The following is a 19,075-nucleotide window of genomic DNA, read 5'->3' as shown; positions in this document are numbered from 1 at the left end:
TGCTGGGTTCACCTTTCCGGGATGAAGCCAGCCGTACCTGAACTGTCTGAGGAAAAACATCATCTCAAATAAAGCTACTCTGTGAAGTTCTGGAAGACAAGAGTTCCTTTTCAAAAAACAAGACTCAATTACTACACTATGTGCAGGTAAGTAGAGTCAATAGCAACACCTAGTTCTTCCTACCAGCACCTGTATTGAGACTCGTACTTTGAACTTGCTCCACAATGTGAGTAATCTTGCTACTCACAAGGACTACTGCTTGCTAGGGCTATAGGTCGCAGGCTGTTGGAAGTCTATCTAATAACACTCTTCACTGTGCTTTCTCCTCTACGGAAAGCATGGATCTATTTGCTGGATATTTTCCAGTCCACCTTTTAAAACAGTATTCTAGAAAATATTCTGACCTGCTCCTTCTCATTTTTTGATCCTGCATCCTCAGCCTACCAGTAAAGATAGTGATCCAGACTACAGCCCATGACTCTCTTGACAATGCACCAAGCATTTCTCCCATTGAACAGCCAGCTCTACATCTCTTGACATATAGACACTAACTTGTTTCTCACTGTCTTCTGACAGGTTTTCTCAGTCTCCTAGGTGAGCCACAGTACCCCAAGTGATTGGAGCACACATAATCCCCAACTGGAGAGATCTAGAGCCTCTGTCAGCTGTAAGTAGCTACATGGGAACAGAGATAACACACCTCCAGCGTCCCATAAAGAATTATGGTGATTTATGTCTCCCAAGGGGAAATGAAGCAGAAGACTAGGGTGAAGGTAAAAGGAACTACATTTCAATCACAGAGATCTAGGATGCATGCAGAGAAACACAGTTCCTAAGCTCTGCAACTTGGACCAATCAGAAAATGCTATCTTCAGTTTTTATCGTGTGAACTCAAACCAAGTTTTGATTGGGTGGCCTCAATAGGATGTCAGCCTGTGGAGCAGAGGATACAAAGACGGTGGCCCTTAAACTTGTTGCTATTGTGTTTTCTCTTTCTCACCTGCCTGCTTTCACTCTGCAGAGCATAAGTCTTTTCCTATCTTTAGTAAATGTAAAATCTCATTTAAAAAAAGAAGCACTAGCAACCAAAGCAAAAATAGACACATAGAATTATCATGCTAATAAATTTATGTACAAAAAAGAAACTACAAAGACAACATACAGAACGGGAGAAATGTTTACCAATTATTCACCTGAAAATATAAACAACAAAAAATTATCCAATTAATAATGAACCAATGGGCCAGGTGTGATGGCACATTCCTGTAATCTCAGCACTCAGGAGGCTGAGGCAGGAGGACTGCTGTGGGGTCAAAGCTAACCTATGTTACAAAGTGAGTTCAAAGCCAGCCTGAACTGCATAGTGAACTCTGTCTAAAAACAAACAAACAAAAGAAACAATGAGCTAGATAGACATTTCTCAAAAATGTGCAAATGGCCAGTAGATATCTAAAGATGTTTTCAGTGTGGCTTACTACCAGGGAAATACAAATACAACCCATGATGTGACATTATCCTATGCCAGGTGTAATGGCTATTATCAGAAAGAGAATAAATTCTGGAAAAGATACAGAGAAAAAGAACCCTTTATGTACTTTTGTGGAGAATAGCCATTAGGGTTAACAGTAGGAAGATTATTTTAAAAAACCTAAAAATATATCTATGATATGATCCAGCTAATAGATGTATGATAAGATCTCACTTCCTGATATGTACTCAATAGCCAAAGGAACCCAAATCAGCATATCAAAGAAATACCTGTAAGTCCTTGTTTATTGCAGTACATTTACAATGGCATAATGGAATCAACCGCTCAGGAACAGATGAATAAAAATAATGTGCTATATACACAATGAAATGAAAAGAATGAAATCCTGTCCTCTGCAGAAAAATGGGTAGAACTAGAGGACATTAAGTGAAATAAGTTGGACACAGAAAGATAATATCACATATTTTCTCTTGTATATGAGAGCTAAAAGAGTTGACCTGTGTGTAGAATAATCATACCAGAGTTTGGGAGGAAGGGCAAGAACGGGAGGCAGAGACAGACTGAATACCCAGCACCAAAATGCAGTGAGATAGAAGAGGACACCCTAGAGTTCCACAGCACAGTGTGTGACTTTAATTCACGACAGACTACCATGCTTTGAATTAGAACTAAAGGAGAAAAACTTCAAACCTAACATAATGTAATGATAAAGGGAAGGAAATTCTAATTACTCTGATTTGACTGGTACATGTACATATTTACTGTATTCCATAAAATAACACATTTTGCCCTATAAATATGTATAATTATTACATGTTAATCAAAACTTAGAAAAACAAATTCCCAGTGGCATAATTTTTTTTTTTTTTTGTCTTTTTCCTTTTTTATCGGTACCGGGGATCGAACTCATGACTGCCTGCTTGCAAGGCAGGTGCTTATGCCGCTGAGCTAAACCTCCAGCTCCCATAATTTTAATATATTATCCAAAAAACAAATAATCTTATAGGAGTATGTTCTGAGACTACTAAATAACTTTCTGTCCACTTAAGGGGGTCTTTATAATTGTGATTAAAATGTAACATAATAAAAAAGAAATTTTTATTATTTGACAGCTTTTACTCTATCATTTTATTGCCTTGAGGAAAGCTTTTAATAGCCCACAGTCTCAATTTTTAATCAGGGAAACGTACTAGTAAAATAAACATCTCATTTTCAAATCAATAGGAGATGATATAATAATGTGAAATCTCTAGATCTTTTCATAAATCTAGTTTTATACAAAGCAGTAATGATGAGATGTATAATAAAACAAATGGTATCTCTTAAATTATGTCATTAATGTCTATTACAATCTCTTTAGGAAAGAGTGAAAATATTTCTGATAGAAACAACAAATCAATAGCTGTCTGAATTACATACATGAAATACTATCTCAAACCATGTGATTATCAGTTCAAATGAATCAGTTTTCCCTCTTTCTTTTTGTATCACCCCAATGAACCATAATAATAATAATAATAATAATAATAATAATAATAATAACAAAAACTTGGAATTGGCCATGGTGGAAGTATTTACACAGACTTCTCCCATCTCATTCTTTCTGCATTTCTTCCACCCTCAAAGCCACCAACCCTGAAGAACTGGTTGACAAACTGACTTCCCAGTGATTTCAACCCATAGATAACTTCCCAGTGAGTTCAACCCACACATCCTTTTAGCTCTATGTGAAGTGCTCCTATTCTGGGAACCCCTGGGATAATTACACTGGAATGAAGTTTTAGAAAGTTCTCCCAGATGTTCTAAGATGCAATCCAGCTAGTGAAATCACACCACCAATGAAACTTCTCGGCTTCTCGTGGAATACTCTTCTCATAGGCAAGAAGAGAGAAGAGGAGGGAGAGAAAGACAGAAAGAGTGAGAGGGAGAGAAAAAAGAGCAAGAAAGCTAAGGAGTGAGAAAGGTTGAGGAAAGGGAAGGAAGGAAGCAAGCAAGGGAAGAAAGAAAACAAAGTCTGTTTTTCTCTAAAACTGACGATTTCTCACTTATACACCCTAGAATCTGACAGTATTATAAGCCTATAAAACTGTTAGCAGTAAAGATGGATGATTAAACTGCATTCCTGTTAATTAAAATAAAAGATAGTTTTAAGTGAAAATAGAAAGCAAATTCTCTCTATTTGAAAGTGCACTGGTGCATAGATTTGAATATTACACTCCATAAAGACAGACTATTGTGCTAATAGTAAAGCAGTAAACACTACATTATCTCTGATGTGTCTTTCCATCCATTCACACACAAACACTATAATTTATTATGAAGAGCTTCTTCCATATACCCATTAGCCAGAGCATCAGCACAGGAATTAGTGAGTACAGAACAGAAAACAAATCTAAACATTTGTTATTATTTTAAAATTACAGCGCCACTGAAGTGTAGGGCAGAGCAAATCTGTCGCTTGGTTTTTCCTCTATCTTTCAGAGAGCAGAAGAGCATTCCTTTCTCTGCCTTTCTGCATTTGCATTTGAAAAAGGTACCATAGCAGTTTTATATGTTGACATCATACCTTTTTAATAAGTAGTATAATAGAAAGAAAATAACTTAGCCATAGGCAGCAGCTAGTTCACATGTTATGTTCAAATGTTGTCTATTTCCACAGCTGGTTGACATTGGAAAGTTAGGCACCTAACCTGGAAATTTCTTACTCTTCACACAAGAGCCATGAAACCTACCTCCCAAGGTTACCCTGCAAGCAACACACACAGAAGAGGTGCATGTAGATCATAACAAGCCGTCCACAAGAGTCCACTTTCCTTTTTATTCTCAAAAGTGAGGGTGTGGCTTTGAATTTTGAGGATTATAAAATAATGGCTGCCATCCAATCACCAAAAGTATCCAAATAACTAGGTAAAAAGGATCATTAAATTTTTGGTTTGTTATTCATTAGACAGCTAGTTATTCTAACAATAAAACAAAACAAAGACCCCAAAGCTAAGAAAATGCCACAAACCAAAATACACACACACACACATGCACGCACACCAAAACTGCTTCTTAATTTCTCTTTTAATGTACTTTAATCATTATTTTTGTGTCTTTTGTTTTAATATAGGAAAAAGAAAATCTAGACTCCATTTTAAGTGAAGAGCTATGAAAAGCATCTAGAGTTCACAGTCCCTGATTAGTGACGTCATTAATAATGTACAAGGGAAGAAACGGCTACTGCTATGTATCCGTCCTAACACCTAAGATCCTCCTTAGTTGCTCTGTCAGCATGTAAATTCTACTGTCTAATACCCATGGGCATAAGATGACATTATTAATAACAACTACAAAGGCATTAATATAAAGGACACATGCATTTTACTTTGTTTCGTGCTTTTCTCTTGGGAATTTTAAGTGCTTTTCACTTAATATTGTACCTTGCTTTGAAGAGGAGGAAGGCCAACTAACCATAGGTTTGTCCACACCAGGATGGAAACAGATGTAATGAGGCAAAGAGATTCAGCGGAGCTGGAGAGTCTTTTCTGAAACTCCTTTCTTTGCATTAGCCTTGAGAGGTAACTGTGCCTTAGATTTTATGGATACTTCATTACAACAAGTAGATTTTTAAAAATGCAGCATTTGGCCCAAAATCTCAAGAAGGCAAATTAGAATAGTGCCTTTGATTGAATAGAACAGGAAAAGAGAAAAATGACGTCTATTTGTACTTATTCATAATTTCCAGTTGTTTAAAGATTTCTATAGTCATGCCTTTGAAAATGAGACTATAACTACATTTTCATAAACATGCTTTGTTTTCCAACATGTGAATATTTCATAACAGAACTATTCCTAGCACGTGCACTTGTAGGTCCCAATAGTTTTCTCAATGCATAGACTTTTGATAAATATATCTAGAAAATAATATATTCTTAGTACCTTGTATGGGATTCAGTTATTTTTCTAATTAACCTCTGTTATATGCAGTTTTAGCAGCTCTGCTTTTTGCCATATGGTGGTGTTCTTGCACACATGCGCACCCCTAATAGTGTTAGAGGGCTCCAATTTAGACTTTGAAAATATGAATGCAACATGCAAACTGCCTTGAAGCAGTGCAGTGACCTGAATCGGACATTTCTAAACCCCTCTTTCCCTCATTCAATGTCTTTTCCATTTATAAAAGTGAAAGTATTTTCAGCCACTAATATTCAGGGAAAGTGGGATAAAGTTAAGACTGGTATTTGGTTAAATTAATCTGAAATTCTAAGAGAACCCAAAGGAATGGGATTTGGAGAAAGTGCATTGGTCATTTAGTAACCTATAAAGCTTTTGGTCTAAAAGAGGGATTCACATTCTCTAAAACACCTGCTTCAGCAAAGTCAGTTTACAGGGCATATCTGTTATTTTCCTCTCATATCAGTCTCAAAGATTATTTATTCCTGGTTTCTTGCAAGATTTTGCCTCGTAGCAGTAAGCTGGAAGTCAGGAAAATACAGGCTTTTGGCTTGGCACCTAGAGTCAAATGCTGACTCCAATATTACCACTAATTACAATGAAAATCATTAAAAAGTAGGAGTATTTACTCAGTAGTTTACCAAATGCACTACTTTTAATGCTTTTAATTAAAACAAAATGAAATGTCTATCTCAATGACTTTTATACAATGTTAATCATTAAAAAGTACTTTAAATTTTTTGTGAGCTTTTCCCACTTTATTTCAGCATTGCTAAATGCTACAAATTAGGGCATAATTTAGTAGATCAGTTGCTTTTTAAAAACATGACATTATTTTTTATAATCTGAGGTCTAGGGACAAGATCTACAATGTACATGAGACATTTGGAGGAAAATGCATTAAGGGCCAGAAGACAGGCCTCCTGAAAAAGAAAGTGGCAAAAAAGGAGCAAATCCAATCACAGATGGCTCCTTAATTTGGAGATCTGAATAAATGGTGATTCTGGAAGCTGTGTTGCAGAGATAACTAAGCTGACTACGAACCTCAGATTTCTTTTAAGTTTTAAATGCTAGAAGCACAGGGTTTATTTGGTGATGGATTATCCTAATTTAGTATTCTGAAAGTTGGCAAAGAAATATTTGTGTCATTTAGAAATTTACATCTGAAAGAGACAGATGTCTTTCAAGTGCTTTAGATGAGACCAACTATATTTTCTCTTTGGGATAATTAGTCTCAATTTCACAACATAAAATAATATATGAACGTATGCATATATATATGCATTTGTACACATATACACTATACATACACATTAGATATGCAACCAAGGGAAAATTTTTCTCTAAAATATTATTTGTTTTATCAATCTAAGCTGAATTGTATTCCCCTTGCAAAAAAAATCTTGAGTGAATCTTTAGTACCTGTTAATGTAGTTTTACTTGAAAAATCAGGTCTTCACAGAAATAATCAAGTGAAGATGAAGTCACCACAGTGAGCTCTAATTCAGTAATTGATGCCCTTATGAGAAGGTGAAAATGGATAGGGACACAGACACACAGAGATGGTAGCATGTGACAACAGAGGAAATAGAGCGAGAGCAGCTCTAAGCCATGGGTGCTGAGGACAAATGACCACCAGCAGAAGCCAAAGAGAACAAGAAAGATTCTACCCAGAATCTCAGAGGGGGCACAGCCCAGGTGACACTATGATTTCAGGCTTTCAGCCTCTCAGCCTATTAGCAAATAAATTTCTGTTGGTTTAAAGCAACAGGCTTGTAGTACTTTGCTATAGAAGCCTATAGGAAAATATAGTAATGGATTGCTATTAAGCACAGATTTCTTGAGAACTTTTTATAAGCTAGAGATTTTACTAGCTGGCAGTGTTACAATATTGAGTCATCCATAGGGTGACTTTGTTGGAGGAGAAACAATCAGATAAAACAATATCTGGGGGCAGTACAGTAATGGTGGGAGCACAGATGTCAGACTGCTAACAGAGGACACAGAAACTTCACCTCAAAAGTGACTCTGTGCTAAAATGTGGAAGATGAGTCAGTGGTACCCTGCAGAGAAGCCAGAGAGAAGCACCATGCCAGGAGCTGAAAATCAAGAGGGAAGGTCTGACATCCAGAGCACTGATGCATCTCTAGCACTGCCCAGAGATGAAGGGCACATATTGTGAAGAGATCTGAAAGCCACTAGAGGAGCTGCAGATATTCTAGGGGATGGAGGAAACATTTAGGATTTTAAACTGAGGTCTGATGGGAGCTTATTTGCATGGAGCAAATCCATGATGAGCAAAGAAAATGGATTGGAAAGTGAAAAAGACTAGGCAGGATAGGGCGGTCTGCACATTAGAAAAGCTAGTACAATTCAACAAGCATTTGGCCCATTCTTTCAAGTCTCCAAGCACTTTCACAGCTAATTTTACATTAAACTTCCACCAGACTCGAGAGCTAAGCAGACCAGAGATTACTTCCTATTCCACTTAGTCAAGAACTGTAAAATAAAGCAATTTACCCAGAAGCACACAGCTGGTTGACAATGAAACTGGGACTGCAAACGTGTCCTCTTAACTTCCTGCCATGTGTATGCTTCATTATATAGGAATGCGCATTGCCCACTAATTAAAATTTTAGTGCCGTCAGGGGGAAGGCATCACTATGCAAAGCCAGGGTGATGCACGGATGCACTGGAAAGATCTTTCAATCCTGAGCAGCTGGAGTAGAGTCTGGGGGAGTTCGGCCCATTTACCTCAAGCACATATGTGCACAGCTCCACCAAGTGGAGGAAAATGCCTCACAGGAGCTGCTGGGCCCAGGGAGGAAGCCAGTGGTTCCACTCAGGCAAAAACAGGACCAGGAGTGAGGGGAAGGAATAATCTTATCATGTCACTACCTCCAAACATACTACTATAAAATATATGCACTTCATTAGATGATTCATCAAAAACTGCCAAGGAAGGGGGAGAGGCAGAAGAGATGCCTGTATCACATCTCACCATTCCGCTAGTCCTAATCAGACTCTATTTTATATTCATGTGTTTGTGCACAAATGGGAAGATTTGGGATTGTGGATGCCTTTGCTTTCTTTGGAAACAGACTGTTAGTAAGACTTTCTGAGCCCAAGATCTCTTCCTGGCGTGAATTTGTAAATGAATACAGACATACATTCTCCACCTCCACCCACAAGGAAAAAGTTTAAAGGTCCCACAATCTATGAGGCTTGGGTGAGATATAAAGAAAGAGGTAACTCGCTCGGGTTTGGCAAGCTTCTTGTGGACATTTTTGTTTTTCCTTCTTCATGAGGTGGTGAGAAAAGTCTGTAGTCATGTTTCTCTAGGGCTGTCACTTGGAAGGCCATTCTCTCAGAATGTCTCTTGAAAGACCTGAGGCTGCAGCTCCAGTGCTGTTGTCACAAAAAAATAAAAGGGGTGTTTTAGGCTAAAGTATCTGGAGCCTTGTGTTGCCATGCATCTTATACAAGTTGAAGAAGGACAATGTGAAGGCCAAGGTTTGCGTAACAGTCTAGGAAGAAAGTTCTAGAAACACATTTCTCACTCACAGTACATTCTAGACTTACTGGCAAAGCATTACAAAATAGAGCTTATCTGGAGATAAGCTCATGGAAATAAGAAACTATGGACACAATTTGGGAGCAGATCCAATTTATCCTAGACTGCTGATTTATTTGAAGTGTCCCCCTAGGCATGTCTTCTTGGTGACCTAATAAAAGACAGCTGGTGGATGATTTAGGGAGATGTGGGATGCAGCGCATCTCTTCCTCAGAGATTCTTCTCCCCATGTCAGTTCTAAAGCTCTTCTGTAGCTGCTCATCAACTGAAGAGAAGCCGCGGAAGCCAGCAACACACAGTTAAGACTCTGAGATGCTGGAAGAAATACTTTGATTTCTACTTGGCAGAGAGAAAACTGGAGAGGTAAATATCTCACTGAAAATAACAATCAGTGCCATGGAAAACTGGGCTCCCTCTCCAAGTCTTCTACTTCAAGAATCAGTGCCACTACGGGTTGCGTCCTTGTCTGCATCCATGAAGGAGAGTAAGTAGCCTTATGTCACCACTTGGGTAGACACAGCCAGACAGAGCTTACCCATACATCACAGGCTGGCTTGTTAGGGCAGCCCTGGGGAATAGCTGGCTGTGGAAGGCACTGTCATTTGGATGAGACTTCCAAAAACTCAACAGTTATGATGAGAAATGATGCCCTGGTACTCTTTGAAGGTGAAGAAGCATTAACCTTGTGTTGTGGCTCAACTTCATTATATCATATTTGTCTTCCTATATCTGCCCTTTCTGCCTCTAGCAGGAACCACTGACATTATGTACTGTTTGCTTTTCAGCCTCTACTTTCAAAACAGTATTGCTGCCTTTCAACAAGATGATTAAAGGGTGGGTATTAACTGATTAATAGTTTTATTTTTTGCAAGACTCAGAGACAAGGTATAGAAAACAACATCATCAGAGTTTGTTTCTCAGCCTTTTCCTTACTCACTTAACCTACAGTTCTGATTCTGAGAAGCTAACAAGGATGCAGGTATAGCTTCTGCTTTAAAGTATGGTGCAGGAGAGGTATGTAGTAATATGTAGTCCAGGAGCGATAAATATGTGAAGAGAAACTGTAACAGAGATCATGTCTAAAGCCCAGTGGAAGCAAAGAGGCAGGAGGAATTTCAGTCTTCCCAACAAAACAAAGAACGCAGCAGGCAAGATGAACAGAACTCCTTAATCAAAAAATTACAAAATACTTGTGGGACTCAGAAATCACCGCAACAAGAGTTTTCAAGGAAACTTAGAAACAGAGTCATATGACAATCACGTGCCAGCAAGGCATTAGGAAGAGAGGTGAGACATGTCAGTGTCAGTAAAAACAAGTTCCCTTTCACCACAGGACTTGGGGAAATGGGGCTGTGTGCACACACAGAAACAAGGTGTGTGTGAGTAGGAAGAGCATCCTGTCTAAGAGACAACAAAATCAGAATTGACAAAAAAAAAAAAAAAAAAAAAAAAGAGGCTAAAATGGAGAGACTGGAATGGATTCAGATCATGGTGATTGTTTAATGTCAAGAGAAGTCATACTTGGTTTGCCAAAGGGTTTTGAGTAGGTAAGAGATATCAGCTCTGGGTAGGGTTGGATTAAATGAATTCTGAGGTCTATTCACAATTTAGCAGTAGAATACAGGTGATTCCTGAGTACTGAGGTTCCAGAGGCAATGACTCATGAAAAGATGACTCAGAGATCCAAGGATATAAACATAAAAGAGGAAAGTTGAGCAGTATAAAGGGCCTGCGAATCAAATACATATACTGTGACCTCTGCCAAGTGATAAAGGCTAAAAATCACTTTGAGGATCTTTCCATTCATGTTTCTGTGCCAAAATACTCCAGATTGGGTAATTTATAAATGATAGGAATTTACTTGTCACAGCTCTGGAGGCTGAGAAGTTCAAGATCAAGATGCAAGCGGGCTGCATGTCTGGTGAGGGTCTTCTTGCTACATTCTCACACAGTGGAAGCTAGAAAGGCAAGCAGAGTCTAGTTTCCTTCAGCCCTTTTACAAGGCAATCATTTTATCATGAAACCAAAGACCTTATGACCTAATCACTTCCCCCCAAAGGCCCTATTAATACTACCACAAGAGGAATTAAGTTTCAACATGAATTTTGGAGAAGTCACAATCAAACCAAAGCAGTTTGACCATTTTTCTCATTGTAAAATAAAGATAAAACTATTATTTATCTCATAGGTTAAGAGAAGAATATGAAGGAATTTAGTTAAAGCACTTTGTGATCTCAGTACATTGTGAGCATTTCAGAAATAATTAGGTACCTTTATTGTGATTATAATGGTTAGTGCTTTTAAAATGCAGAGGAAGTGTTTAGAAGTGGTATATTTGAATGGAAAAGTTAATAGGTTAGAATAGCTGATAGAAAATAGGAATATAAATTCAGTTTATACAGGAGCAGCGCATGATAGTACATGCCTTAATCCCAGCACTCAGGAGGCTGAGGCAAGAAGATTGCTCTGAGTTCAAGGCCAACCTGGGCTATGAAGTGAATTCAAGACCAGCCTGAACTACATAGCAAAATCCTGTCTCAAAAAAAGAAAAAAAGAGAGAGAGAGAGAGAGAAAAAAATTTTCACTTTATACACAAATAGCCCATGATGTCAGTAGGGAGTGGAGAGCCCAAGTGGGTGATAAGAAAGGTTAAGATGAATTTAGATTTCATCTAGTGAAATCTATGAGATTTCTATACACATCTATGAGAGGACCACGTAAACCTAATGTCCATCCAGAAGTGCCAATTAACTACAGGAGGACTGCACAGAAACATATTTTTGCCTCTTAAGGTTTGACTCAGTATAGTTCAAATTTGGTGCATGGCTAAACAATGTCCTGAAAGGAAAAGTAATGAAAGAATGAAATCTCAGAGCTCTGAAGCTAAAGTATTACCAGGTTCTAATTCATTCTAAATTAGGTTGCCACAACTCATTTATGCAAACTTATATTCAAGCTTCCATTACGGAGCATTTATGGAATGTAGGGAAAAAGAGAAAGAAAGTGAATTTAAATGTTTCAATTTTTGTTCATAAATAATTTCATTTCTTTTGATAGGTTTCATTGGTAATTGTTCTGAGAACAAAAGACATAAATTTGAACTATTTCATTTTGCCAGTCAAATTTTCCTCTTGTGCTCAGCTCTAAGAAGGCTGTAATTCACTAGTCCCTTTAACAACAGGCCTCTGTGAGTAACTACTATCAAAATTTAAAATTAGTGTGACCAAGCGCTGCAAAGACCAAGAAAAACAAAACATCACTTGAAAGCATTTTTCTCAAAGAAACTGATACAGTTACTATATCATAATTTATAAGATAAATTATATGATAAAATCATTTAAAAGTTTTAATAATTAGTATTTCAATATGCAAATTTGCATATCGTTCTGTATCAGAGCAGCAGTAAAGCTGTACACGGCTGAAACCTGCACATGGAAGTTCACGTGGGGTCGTGAGAGGTGTGAGTTCTTGGAGACTTCACTGCCATAGACAGCACGGCTGTCTGCAGCACGATTTTCTGAAAAGGAAAGTACCTCTTGTTAACCTTCTTTAACTATATTCTACAACAATCCTCCCGCGGCACACTCAATGGTTGTGTGGACTCAATGTAATTCAGAGTGCATTAAGACCAGAAACATTACGTAAATGTGTGTATGTGATTGTACAACAGAGTCCTAGCTCCATCACTGTGGTGAGGATTTCCACCTACATGAGGGATACAAGCAAGAAGAAGCCTCTTCGGGGCAATCCAGTCTAGCCAATTATTACAGATCCCCATCCCACCCCTTAAGCTCAAAAGAAGCCTCTCAGGCAGTGGAACCCTTGCATTTGGAATAGAGAAAGACAGCAGAACATATGCTTTGACCTGTTTGGAAATAAAGGATCTCAAGTTTTAAAACTAGTTGTATTTGTTTTTGTGACATTAAAAACTATACAATAAGGATCTCATGATACAGTTTCTGTTGCAGACTTCAAACTCATAGCGATCCTTCTGCCTCAACCTCCCAAATGCTGGAATTATAGGCGTGGACTTTTGGAATACATTTCTACAGGCTGAGTTCAAGGGATATTAAAAAGAGCTCTTAAAATACAGTTTGCTTATTTATAATAACTCTAAAACTCTGGGTCATTCAGATTTGCTTTTTGGACTTCGCTTTTAAAAGAGAAAAAGCAAATCAATAATGTATTTTAATAAAGAGAAGTTGAAACTTTCTGGCCCATACATAAAAAAGATTGTCATGATTTTAATGTACTGTTATTTTTAATGTACTATTCATTTAATGTACTTAGAAAAGTGAATAAAGATTTTCCTAAATTCCCTTTTTATAACCATATTTTTATTTAAACAAGAATACATGTTTAAAATGATAATGACAAAAAAAGAAAAGAAAAGGAAAACCTGTCCTAGGGATTCTTAACCTGACTCTATTGCTGTGAGCTCAAAGGTAGAATGCATAATCTAGAATTTATATGCAAAATTACCTTTCTCTCATGTTCTTATTCTATTAGAATTTCTATAAATTCTATAAATTATATTAGAATTTCTATAAAAATGCTTCAATGACTTGACCATTAAAAATTAAATTTAAACTGGGTATGGCAGTGCACACCTCTGATTACAGCACTCAGGAGGCTGAGGCAGGAGGATGGCCATGAGTTCTAGGCCAGCTGGTTTCCATAATGGGTTTGAGGCCAATGTGAACTGTATAGCAAGAATCCATCTCATAAAAATAAATAAAATGGGTTGCGGAGTTAGCTCAGTAGCATAAGTGCCTGTCTGGCAAGTGGCTTGAGGTTGTGAGTTCAATCCTCGTACTAAAAAAAAAAAAAAAAAAAAAAAAAAAGGCAAAAACTAAAAACTAGTTCTATTGTTTTTTATCCTTAATAATCCGACTAGTGCTATTTTTTTTTTTCTCCTTAATAATCAAAAAAGTGGGGCCAGGAGGAGAACAGAGCTCCAGAGTTCCGGCCATGGAGGGACTCAGGCAGCTTATTCACCCACCCTCTTGATAAGCACCTGCAGCTTGGGCCTGGAAAAGAACCATTACCTGTGAGCCAACTTCCACTTGAGCTGAAAATCAAGCACCCTTCTCCCACCTGCCCACTCCCCCCTTACCTACTGAGGATAGATATTTCAACATCTCTTGGGAGGATGACCATATGCAGTATAGCAAATATGGGGGATTCCCTTCTATCTTCTGTTTGAAGGCATAGGTTGTTTTCACTTTTTGTTATATTTCTTTTGCTCTATTCAGTGTTCTCAATTGGTTTTACAATGTTCTATTTTTGGTTTGATTTTACAATATGTAATTGACTGGATAGCTATTGTTAAATTAAAGAGATATACCATAGTACTTAGTACTACTATCCCAGTATCCTACTGTGAAATCCTGTACCAATTTCACTGCATTGTCTCAATTGGCTTTGTTCTGTCTTGCGCTGTTGCATATTTTCTACTTTCAAAATTAAAAAAAAAATACATGTTAAGACCCATGCATGTGTAGAATCTATAAAGAGTTCATGAGAACTGATCTTATGACAAATGATGAAAAGAACAGATACTTTGAAGAAAAGGAGACACTAAAATACCCAGTGCTGATCCTGGAGTGTCATAATGTGAAACCCAGCAATAGTGTTATTCTTTGTTCAGAGTGATATTAGCCTGCTTGGGTTTATTGGAAGTCAACATAATTGAGGATATGGGTAACTGCACATATGTTTAAGCGTAGAGGATTGATAACCATATTTCTAAGTTTTTGTTGGATAGTTGAACAGTACTGGTTGCAGTCTCACTGTTTGAGTCCCCACTTTATATGCTCCAATTTAGTATCTTGAATAACTATTTGTAAGAAGACAATCTGTAGCCATCAACTAGTGACTTATAACTGTTTATTTTTCTTTGAAATTATGTATTATTTCTACCCGTTTTCTGTTTTTTTAGTCTTTCTTTAAATTCAGTTTTAAAAAGAAGACACTACAGTCCCCAGTACTGATCATGGAGTGTCATGAAGTGAAATCCAGCAATACTATTATTCTTTGTTCAAAATGATTTTAACCTGCTTTAGTTTGTTTAATCTAAACATAAACGAAGATATGGATAACTGCATGTATGTTTAAATGTATAGGATTGACAACCATGTTACTAAGTTATTGTTGGACAGTTGATTAGAACTTGTGGCAGTCTCTCTGTTTGAATTCCCACTTTACATGTTCCATTTTTGTACCTTGGACAACTATTTGTAAAACGACAACATCAACTAGTGATTTCTTACTCTTTTTTTCTCTGAGTGTATGTACTATTTCTACCTATTTTCTGTGTTGTTTAATCTTTCTTTAAACAAAAAAAAAAAAAACTAAAAAGTAATACAGTGTGTCTGGAATGATGTTTCACCACAAAGTTATGTGAATCAGGTACTTTAGAGCGACACTTAATACGTCACAGAATTAATGGGAACTCACCAATAAACTAAGGTTTTGTGATTTACTTTGCAAAGAAAAGGTTCAAACAAAACCAACCAACCAACCATACACAAGAAAATTTCCCAGTTAAATTATGTGGGTTCTGAAACGGAGCTCCATCACCAATCAATCTTAGAGTCTAGTGTTTGTCAGGCACTTGTGAGACCATCTCTTACTGTGTTGATTCAGAATACATTAGCTTCTTATAGACATGTCACTGAGTGGACAAACACAAATTATAACAAATGCAAAACATTTGATTTGCTATTTCCCAATTATTTTGGCTTCCTATTCAAGACTAGGCAAAAATTAAAGTGCTTTGCACATTTTTATGCAATAAGATATTAAGCCAAAGTGTGCGTCATTAGTGGAATTAGTAACTACTGAATCTTTTCTATGAAATAAACACCAGGAGAATCCTGGAGCCTTTCCATATATAAGTGAATTCTCAGCAGGGAAAGTGGGCGTGGAGCCTGACGGTTGTTTGCCCATGTCTTACAAATGAAATTCCATTCTTGCAGAGTTTGTGTCTTGTTTTACTCCAGAGGAAACACTCAGAGGCACATTGTGCTATAGACAATTAGATCATCTACAGCATTCCCATCCCTCAGCTCAATCAGCGTGTTCACTTTTGAGGTAGACGCTTCATGACCATCCCTTGCCTGACTAGGCTGTGATGGAAACCACACATTTGCCCTCATCTCTGCTAACAGATCAAAGGGCCAATGTTTAAACCCTCATAAGCCACCCCAAATCTCTGGGCTTGTTGGGAGGAGCAGCAATTCTGAAACTGTAATCTTCATAACACATTCAGAGATTCCAAATTCTTAGTAATTACTGCTCAGTCATAACAATTAGGTAAAGGTGATCATAGGTCCGCGGAAATGACTTCAGTGCTCCACATGAAAATCTAATTGAGGGAAATCATCAATGAGCAAGGAGATTTCACAGACTTTTAGAAATGTAATGAACCCTAACAAGTCTGAAAGTATTCTTTTCATCTTTTGTTCCAAACTTATTGATTCTGAATTTAAGCTTCAGAGAGGTGACTTCGCTAGCTGTAGCCACACAGGTATTTTTATTAAAGTCGTCAACTGATTCCAAAGTGATATTCTCTTTTTTTGACTGAGAATTTTTTTTTTTTGTAATGACTGAAATAAAAATGTGGAAGCTTTCTAAAATAAATGCAGAACTCTAACATATATTTGTTTTCAGATTCTTTCCTAATACATAGACATTATGGAACAACTAGAATAAGCACAAATTGAATGTTAGAATGCATAATTAGAAATAGAATGTTTATCAACTAATTTACTTCTTACAATGACTCCATGAATAATGTTTTAGTTTGAGAAAATTGAAGCTAATAGAGATTCAGTAAAGTTTCCAATTTCCATCACTAAAAAATGGCAAGTGATTTTGAACCAGGCTGTCAACTTGTCAGCCATGACATCATGCTAGTGATTATATTATTCAGTGTAAGCTAGCAGCCAGAACGAATGGATAAAAACCTTTAAAATAAATCAGACAAAACAGACATTACAGTATGAGCATGGAAGACAGACTGCTGGAGTAGCTTTCTTCCACATAATCATTAAAGACACAAGCTAAATAAGGCTTGGCCACTTCTCATTTATAGCCTTCCATTTGTCCTGGTGTCATTTCCAACTCAGCTGGCAAGAAGGGACAGGGCAGAGGCAGCGCATGGGTGGCTTCTCCAGTCCAGGCCCGGAGGTGGTAAAACATTAGATGGGCTCATATCCCATCAACTGCACTTCAGTCATGTGGTTATACATGTGTAAGGCTGAGAAATGCATTTTAGGCTTGGGCCCTGAAAGAAAGGAAGATGTAGTTTAGGTAAAAAAAGTAGAGACTCGTCACACTGACTTAGCAAATGAGTTGTCTTCAAAATTGGAAAAGAATGGGTCTAAGAATGGCGGAAATGAGTAGAAATTTGTCATGCAAAAAGCACTGCAACTCTGTATAGCAGTTAAGAACCCAAGCCATGGAAGGAAGTAATGTGACACTGAAGCCTGAGTCCCTGTATTTCTAGGGGGCACCCTCCTATGCTTGGCATGCACTGGTGTTCCCCGGAAAGAGACTGTACATCCTCAGGCCGCCTAGTAAACTGAGTGGCTAGATCAGGAAATTATGGACAATGAGATATCAGCACAGTACAAGCCATCTCCTTACGCGGAAGTGGTTTTCTGTTTTCTCTGTTATCAGGGCTGCCTCCTTTCTGAGGGAAGGAACAATCCTACCAAGAAGGGCACACTTAGAAAGACAGTAGAGCACACCACAGAGAGTCCCAGACTGCGGTCCCAACTCCAACTGTCTGCCATTTTACTTTTATAGGTGAGCAAAATAATCTAGTTAAAGCAGTCACATTCAGCCTTCATTAAAGAACCCTACTATGTACGTCACTAGCATAACATCTACAGTGTCTGCAACAATTCCTGGAACGTGGTGAGTGCTCAATGAAATGAAAACTACCAATAAATCATAGAATCATACTCCTAGAGGCCATTTTCCAATTGTGTGCTAAGGAGAGCTGACTAAAGATGGTAAAAGATAACAATTCTCAGAATAAAAACAGGGATCTGAGTGAATAGGGTCAAATAATTTTGAGAAAGTAATATGGACCAGGATAAAAGTAAGTGAGTTCCTCTACTCTAAGATTTCCCAGAGATAAATCTGCTAGTGCCAATGCTTCTTCTCAAGGAAAGGCAAAGAGTGCCCAGGGTTTTAAGAACTTACTAGATGATTATATTTTTTTCATGATGCATAGTGATTCAAATCTCCTTCTGTGGGCATATTTTGAGGAAATATTTAACTAAAAAGGAATTGCAAAAATTCTCAGAGAACAAAGCTAAGAATATCCTGAATGATCACCCTGTACTTAATTTAATCTAAACTTATTATAATAATCACCCTACACTTAATTAGTACTTATAATTAAAACCTGTGCTCTGTAGCGCTCGTACCATGTTCAGAACAGGAGTACTGGGAGTCACTTTCATAATTTCTGAGTTCATTATGAATTTCAAAGTCAAATACCGTATCTCCTAGGTAACTACAGAAGTAAAGAATAGAGACAAGAGGAACCAGTGGGGTGAGTTCCAGTCTGATATGAGGAGAACATTTCTGAGACATTAATACATTTTTCCATCCAAACTATTCTAGACACCTAATTTAACAAGTGCATGTTTGAAAACTATCTCTAGAAAGTAAAACCAACAGCAGTGAAACCAATGAAAAGAAGCCCTGCATCGATTGTTGCTAACATGTCACGTTGACTGCAGTCTTCTATGAATAAAACATATTTATGGAGGATGGTCATATTATTATAGCTCTGTCTTAGTGGCATTTTGTTGGTTGGTTTCACAAATTACATGAAGTCCACAGTGTTTAGTTAGGATTCTATCTTCAAGAGATAAAACAAACTCAAACTAGAGAACAAAGACAAAACAGTGTCCCATTCATTGTGATAAACTCTGCCCAAAGACCATGCATTAGCTATGCTTGCCTACTATCATTTTAATATGAATTTGAAGAAAATAGGAAACTAAAGATCCTTCCTTAACATTTTGAGTTTGTTTTCATGAACCAGCTGTTAA

The 19,075-nt window shown here is 37.4% G+C and overlaps 1 protein-coding gene and 1 long non-coding RNA gene across 12 annotated transcripts in view; one reads left to right on the top strand and one right to left on the bottom strand.

Moving 5' to 3' along the window:
• Nrg1 (neuregulin 1) overlaps positions 1-19,075 on the bottom strand; it is a 999,063-nt gene that overhangs the window by 550,872 nt on the left and 429,116 nt on the right. The window lies entirely within an intron of this gene.
• LOC134473912 (uncharacterized) lies at positions 16-4,739 on the top strand. The gene is made up of 3 exons (XR_010044395.1): positions 16-146; positions 577-667; positions 4,602-4,739. It is a non-coding gene; the product is annotated as an uncharacterized LOC134473912 (long non-coding RNA).

Source organism: Cavia porcellus, unplaced genomic scaffold (genome assembly GCF_034190915.1).
Source record: "Cavia porcellus strain 051 isolate PalLab524CR breed Dunkin Hartley unplaced genomic scaffold, mCavPor4.1 scaffold_29, whole genome shotgun sequence".
NCBI classification, from domain to species: Eukaryota; Metazoa; Chordata; class Mammalia; order Rodentia; family Caviidae; genus Cavia; species Cavia porcellus.
This window is presented reverse-complemented; position numbering and strand designations above follow the sequence as displayed.